This window comes from Sinocyclocheilus rhinocerous, unplaced genomic scaffold (genome assembly GCF_001515625.1).
Source record: "Sinocyclocheilus rhinocerous isolate Xijiao unplaced genomic scaffold, SAMN03320098_v1.1 scaffold3621, whole genome shotgun sequence".
Classification (NCBI taxonomy): Eukaryota; Metazoa; Chordata; class Actinopteri; order Cypriniformes; family Cyprinidae; genus Sinocyclocheilus; species Sinocyclocheilus rhinocerous.
In genome coordinates, this window is record NW_015654992.1 from 77,227 (window position 1) to 85,393 (window position 8,167).

An 8,167-nucleotide genomic window follows, 5' to 3' on the forward strand; every position below is an offset into this window, starting at 1 on the left:
GCCTTAATGTTTTAAGGTTAACTTACTGTACATATTTACATTAGTTTACATAGCAGTTGACGCACTAAGCGTGAATATTTCTAACTCACCATCTTACTCTAGAGGTAAAAATGCCATTGTGAACCTTATCAGTATTATTTAATAATAAGGCATTGATTTGGGCTGTAATGCCAGCACAAAAAAATACAAAACAAAGCAAAATTTTTAAGAACAAAAACTTGTTTCTACACAGAAACAAACCACGTGCAGCACTATCAATTCAGGCCTAAACAAGGAAAGATACATTACTGGAATTAAACATGGGGAAAAATGTATTTGGATATTTTTTATCTTAGGGTTTTAAAGCCCTTCTTTGACTGTTTTTTTTTTTTTCTTCTTTTTTTACATGGAAATTAACTATTTTTTTATTGGAAGCAACTTCCCATCAGTTTTCATCGTTTGTATTTTGTTTGCAATGTTCTCATCGGCCATAATTGCATCTTGACATTTCTGGGCTATGTTTGATAATTTCTCTCCCTTTGCATTTTTGTCATTGATTTCCTCATATTTCGCTGGTGCTGCAATCGCCAGTTCAGCAATAGCTGCACTCTGCACAATTGTGTTCCGGTCCACACCATACTTTCTGAATGCATCTGCCATGTTGCTTCCTCTTTTGAAAATCTCCAGAACTGATTTGTACTGCTTTACCACCTGCCATGGTTCAGTAACTAAAATAAACAATAAGACAATAAAAAATATTTAAAAATATTAAAAAAGAAAAGAAATGTCTGCAACTGTTAGCTTTCTAGTGATCACATTAAGAAGCCATTCATGTGTCAAGGAGTATTTAATGGTAAACTACACAACACATATACCAAGTTTCACATTCCTGATATAAAAACAATTATTAAATTATTTAAATTTGCACAACCTACCCCTTGTCACGGGCAGGGTGTTCCAGAGATCAGGCAGGACGACGAAGATGACGAAATAAAGGATATTTAATGATTTGAAAACAGGAGATCCAGACAGGGTAGACATCAACACACAGGGTAACATTCACAATAACCGACCAACTAGAATACAAGAGACAGGAACTAATATAGGGCAGATAACGAGGGGCAGACAGGTGAGCACAACGAGGTGATTAACTAATAACGAGAACAGGAACAACCAAATAAGGACACAGAGGGAGAAACCACATTTTTGCTATTTCTGCAGGCTTATCTTTATTTTTGTCAGGCATGTTGTCCATTTTGATGGCTGATTGGGGGAAAAAAAACAGTTAATACTCATATACTGCATGCCTGCATTTGTGACTTTAGTATACATGTTAACTTCACTCCAAATAACAAAAAAAAGTCTTTATACATTTTAACACTAAAACTTTCAAAACAACTACCTTCTGACAGCTGTTGTCTAAGGAAATCTCGTTCTTTTGTCAAATCTTCTATTTTCTCCTGCAGATATTGACATTTCACCCTCAAGGTGTCAGTCTCTGCCTTGGCTTTAGCCAAAGCTATTGAAACAGTTGGCGCTGCTCCATGTGGTTTATCTAGAAAATAAAAGGAATATTAATGTAAAGAGTCTTGTTTCACTTGCTTTATTTAGAGCAGAAAATCATCCTGAACACATTACGTTACACCGACGAGAGAGAGAGAGAGAGAGAGTTTTTCTTAGTTAAAAATATAAGTTAAAAGTTGTTTCGTTTTCTCAGTTATTGCTAATATTCAAACCAGGATCAACAATTTCTCAATAGTTTCGTGCTAAACGTTCTAACCGTATCTGATAAACGTAAGCAGATAAACGTGCATAATTTACCGGATTTTTCTGTGCGTTCATCCCGAGACTTTTTTCTTCGGTCTCCCTCTGGTCTGATGGCAAGAGTCTAAAATGCCATCCGTCTGTCCACTCGCCATCATCAAACTTGCTGTGGCCTCCACAGTCTACCAGTATGCGCTGGATAACCTCTGGCCGCTCTTTTTTTGCAATATGCTGAAGGATTGTGGGTAGTGTAGTTTTTCTTTTCTTATTATTTTTCTTTTTTAAATGAAGCTGAAATCACAAAGACTAGTGGCTTCTATACAATAATCGCTTAACAATTTTAAAGTTAATGATAAATGTGTCTTGTAGGATTTAAAATTTTATAGCTAAAAATCTCTCGGGATTTTTATTTCCGGAACGCCACTTCCTGATAAAAAGCGCGCGCCCGCGCCTGCGCCGATTACAGATGCAACGGGGGAAAATTACGAACAATCCAGTGACACATCATGTAAGATTTATTTATTTAATTATGCCTGTTTCTTTCGTCAGAACATGAAATGCATATATGGTACAACACTGTTACTGTTATTCTGATATATTTATGCTACATGTAATACAAAACTTCATAAAATATCTTAATATAGCTACTAATGATAATATTTATTAAAATTGGCATTGACAGTTTTCCGTCATTAATATATTTGTTATCCATGTTGAGTATGTCATTTGTTGCATGCATACTAAATATAAATGTATTTGTTAATATTACTATTATTTTTTTATGTATTTCTAAGGTGACATGGGTCGGTCATTAAATAAAAAATTGCTGTCAATGATTGAAGGACGTCAAACAAAGAGGAAGAAATTGAAGTTGATTAAATGGCTCCAGAAAAAAAAATTGCTTAAAGCAAAAATAAAGTGCAATTTATGCCAACATACAATGAAGCTGACTCATAAACCCAACAAAGCAGACAACTATGTTTGGTAAGTATTATTATTATTATTATTATTATTTAAACTAAATTTTTGACCAGAGCTTGCTTGCTTAAATTATCTTTTTAATAATTCATAATGTTATTATTTTTCAATATATTATTATTAATTTTACATGTCTGCTGTGGTATTAGGAAAATTTAAACAAATATGACACATGGTCTTACTAGAATCTTTTATTACGTTTAAAGGTCTTGTACACGGAAGAGACATAAGGGAAGATTCAAGTCAGTGAGGTCTGGATCACTTTTTGCCAAGTCAAAGTGTAATTTATTCTCCTGGATGAAGTATATCGGTATGTAAAAAAACATTTAAAAAAAAAAAAGTTATAGTCTAATTTTGAAAAATACATCTGTTATGTTTATAATTTTGAAGGTATTTGACCAGAAATACCAACAGTACATTTTTGTCACTTTTGTTAACAAAGTTTTGCTCACGCACACTCAGCAGCATGACCAAACAGGTTCGAGCTATTTGTAAAGATTCTATAAAGCTGTATGCCAGAAGGAAGGGCCTAACAATAGGACACCCCAGGGAGTTCGTTATGATTGATGAAACTTTCGTCACAAGCGAAAGGTATTTAAAATATTCCCATAATATTTATATAATTTTTTAGATGAATTACCTTAGTTAACTTTGTGAAGTTGTGTTTTACATTATGTTCTCTGCAGCAAGTTCTTTAGGTAGCACAATTTTCTAATCCTGGTCCTGGAGTACCCCAAACACTGTACATTTTGCAAAATTTGCCATTTTGCAAAAAAAAAAAAGATGCCTCCCTTATTTGATACCCTAAGATCAGGGCATAATGGTTGGACTAACAAACTGATAAGTTTAAAGTGTGTTAGATTAAGTGTTAGACTGATGAGTGTTAGAAGGTATAGAAGGATTGCATTTTTGTGAATCCATTTTGAATAACCTAAATGATTTTGAAAGCTTTGTATTTTTAAATATTGTATACTTGTTTTCCAGTATGGACGTGGAAGGTTCGCAAAGACTTGGCTACGTTAACCTTCCCTCCCCCCTCGAAACGACTTCTCTTCTCTTCCTGCCATGTGCTATGGCGTGAGGGCGGGGCTATCTTGTCTGTCACGTTTCTGCCTTCATTTTGTTAGCAACGTGTTGTATTGTTCGTGCAAGTCAATGAAGAGGCATTGTGTAACATGAAATCCACTTTACTGAACTCTCACTGCGCATGTCAACGCGCCTTTCACGTGCACCTGTAGACTTTCTTAAAGGGCCAGTGCAATAACAGAACATAACATTTTCCTCTTTTTTTTACAGTGTCCTTTGAACACTGTAGCCTTAACATGTACCAGACTAGAACCACTTTTAAGAAGAAAGAAAGTTTAACATATGGCATTAGTTGTTATTCTACATCAATCAATTAACTGAGTGAATAGCTTAACGTTCACTTCTAACTTATTCCTCTTTGGCTTTATCAATCAACTTTAACTGACCAAGTCTTTCATCCATGATGGAGGATTCCTTTGTCTAGAGGTTCTTGTTACTGTGTTGTCAGCAATCACATGATCAGAGGATGGAGGAGAGTCTTTCTGTGCCTCATCTGATTTTCCCACAGGAACAGAGTCTGGAATCGCTGAAAGGCGTGATGCATTCCAGTTTCTGCCATCCTCCAGCAAGTAAGTATTTGGTCCCATCTTTTCCATCACTTCCTGTGGTTTGGTGTATCTTTGATCACCTTTCTTGATCATCCAGGGTTTCTTTACTCTCACTTTACTGCCTGGTTGGAAGTTAGTCTGCAAAGCACTCCTGCGCTTATCTGTATATTCCTTCATCTTGATTTGTTTCATTTTCACCTTTTCCCGCAAGTCATTTTCACGCTCATCGGCCTCAGGCAAGTTTAGTATGTGAAGCTTTGTTCTCATTTGTCTCCCATGAAGTAGTTTAGATGGGGGGATTCCAGTGACAGCATGTGGAGTGGGCCTGTAATCTGCAAGGAACTGGAGAGTGAAGGGCTTCCATAACTGTCCCTGGAGCATAGCTGTTTGTAAGCAATCTTTTAACACTCTGTTAAATCTTTCCACTTCGCCATTAGATCGAGGATAATACACTGAGGACTTGATGTGTCGTATTCCCCTTTTCAGTAGGAATTCTGAGAATTCATGTGACACGAACTGGCTCCCATTGTCCGACACAAGTTCACAAGGGTTTCCTTCTCGACTGAAAATTGAGGTGAGCATTGTGATAACAGCATTTGTATCCGCTTTGGCACAGAAAGCAACCTCCGGCCACTTGCTGTAGTAATCTATCAGGGTGATCGCATATCTGCAGTCATGTGGAGCTAAGTCAAAAGGTCCCACAATATCCACGCTCACCTTTTCCCATGCTGCATCTGGAAGAGGAACAGGAGTGAGTGGAGCAGTATGAGTAACCGAAGTCTTGTCGTGTTGTCTGCAGATAGAACAGTGCTTGATATAAGCTTCAGTCTGTAGGTCCATTTTAGGCCACCAGTACATCTCTCTAAGGCGCTGTTTTGTGCGAACAATGCCTTGGTGGCTTTCGTGGGCAAGTTCTATCATCCTTTTCCTCATCACCTGTGGAACTATCAGGCGGTGGGTGCCTCTGACAACCAAATCATCCATCACAGTGAGTTCATCTCAGATCAGATAATATGCTCTGAGATTCTGGTTACCTGACGTCCATGATGTGTCTGCAGCTGTGTACGAAGTTCTATGAGTTCCAGGCAGGATCGGCATGCAGCTTTGAAGTCATCCTTTGACACTGTACTGAGGTCAGTCAATATTGCCGCCACAGACTCCACTGTATTGTCACTGTTCTCAGCTGCATCAGAGAGTGGTAATCTTGAGAGACAATCAGCGACCTGGTTCAGGGTTCCTTTTCTGTACTGGACATCATAATTAAATTCAAGCAACCGGGCAGACCATCTTGCCACCCGGAGGCAAGCTCTGTTATTACCTTTTGTGGTCAGGAGGGTTGTGAGGGCTTGATGATCTGTTCGGAGTATGAACTTTCTGCCCCACAGCCAGGTTCTCCACTTTTCTGCAGCCCAGACGCAGGCTAAGGCCTCCTTTTCTACAATAGAGTATTTTCTCTCAGCTTCCGACAGGCTTCGCGATGCAAATGCAACAGTCTGTTCTGTCCCCTGCTCTGTTATTTGTGTGAGGACCGCTCCCAAGCCGTAGTGTGAGGCATCTGTGGAAAGAATAGTCTGCAGTCTAGGGTCAAACAGGGCTAAAGCAGAACTGTTTACAATCATGTGCTTCACTTTATCAAAACTGGCTTGGCCAGTGGTGGGCCATGAGAATGCATTGTCTTTGCGTAAAAGTGCTCTGAGTGGCTCAACCACTGTTGCATAGTTTGGCACAAATTTACTGTACCATGCGGTGAGGCCCAGGAAAGAACGCAGACTGGGTGCATCACTTGGTGCTGGAGCCTTCAGGATTGCTGTGATGTGAGTGTCATCAGGGAGGAGACCTTCTGGGGATAACGTGTACCCTAAAAACTGAAGTTTAGTCTGTTTAAGACAACATTGCAATCTTTTAACACTCTGTTAAATCTTTCCACTTCGCCATTAGATCGAGGATAATACACTGAGGACTTGATGTGTCATATTCCCCTTTTCAGTAGGAATTCTGAGAATTCATGTGACACAAACTGGCTCCCATTGTCCGACACAAGTTCACAAGGGTTTCCTTCTCGACTGAAAATTGAGGTGAGCATTGTGATAACAGCATTTGTATCCGCTTTGGCACAGAAAGCAACCTCCGGCCACTTGCTGTAGTAATCAGTTGCATCAAGCTCGCGCAGAGCTACTATGTAATGATCTGTCGACTCACCCACATGTTGGGCTCGCTGTCTGAACCGGTATCTTTCCGCTACCACATTAACCTTGGGTTGAAAGAATGTTGTCAATGCAGACACAGTCCCGCTGTATTCATCGTGTTCGAGTGGCAATGTATTGTACAGGCGCTGGCCTTCCGCGCCTAAGCAGTGGATCAGCAACGCTCTTTTCTGCTCATCCGGAAACTTGTCACCACCGATAGCCAGCAAATAGTTGTCAAATTGCCGCTTCCATGCAGTAAACGTCAGTTTTGGCTCGCCCGGGCATTCCAGGAATGGTGGTGGCAGGTTTAGTGGAAGAAGAGACATCCTCGTCGCCAATTTGTTGTAATGTTCGTGCAAGTCAATGAAGAGGCATTGTGTAACATGAAATCCACTTTACTGAACTCTCACTGCGCATGTCAACGCGCCTTTCACGTGCACCCTGTACAGACTTTCTTAAAGGGCCAGAATAACAGAACAACACAACACAACGCCCAACTTCCAACTATCCAATCAATTCCCTTGACAAAATCAAGCCCCGCCCTGCATTTTTTTCTCATTTCAGTAGCCGTTTCACTCGGATATATGTCACAACAGGAAAAAAGGACAATCTCAACTTCCGTTTCATGCCGACTTTATTAATAAATAGTAAGTAGTGAATTAATTAAATAATAACTAAAGCACATATGTAAGCATGTATTTCTGTACAATTCGAAATACGGTGCATTAAGTCAATAAATCCTTGATTAATATGAATATTTTATTTAAAAACCGTGTCTCCAGTAGACTTGTGCCGGTATTCGGTAATGCGATATATCACGGTAATGAATATGCACGATATTGTTATCATGGGCACTTCTAAATACCGTGAATAGTTATATATTACAAATTATTCCGAATTTTGAATGCATTTTAAGAATACTTTTCCCATCAACTGGTCAAAATGCACAACACCGCCGTATGCTGCATGAAAGATGCGTGCGCACTCTGATGTAAACAAGCGCGGACGAGAAGCACATGGCGGAACATGTGAGAGACGCTCTGGATGAAAGCGCACTTTCACTCTCTGACAGCAGATGGCGCTAAACTGCAGAAATAATAATAATAATAATAATAATAATAATAATAATAATAATAATAATAATAATAATAATAATAATAATAATAATAATAATAATAATAATAATAATAATAATAATAATAATAATAATAATAATAATAATAATAATAATAATAATAATAATAATAATAATAATAATAATAATAATAATAATAATAATAATAATAATAATAATAATAATAATTCATTTAAATGCAGCCATTACCCCGGAAACCCTGTAAACAAAGCAGCTGCACTACTTCCTGTTTTAAGCACTATGCATCATTAAAGTTTCACTTTCACCGTGACCACCATGGGCGACATTTGATATATATATATATATATATATAAATGAAATAAATAAACATTTATTTTACATTTTTTCGGATGTAAGCATCAAAACAATGCCCTACCATATTGCAACGCATCAAAGCAGTCAATCCAACACAGTCAAGAATAACTTAAAGAGGTTGCCACCGTTTAGTAAACTGTGGACTAGCTTTGGCTCTTCCTGCTGACTTGAATGGT

At 38.2% G+C, this 8,167-nt stretch overlaps 1 pseudogene; it reads right to left on the minus strand.

Moving 5' to 3' along the window:
• Positions 1 to 215: 215 nt before the first annotated feature.
• Positions 216 to 8,167, minus strand: part of LOC107717918 (sodium/potassium-transporting ATPase subunit alpha-1-like) — a 29,443-nt pseudogene continuing 21,491 nt past the window's right edge.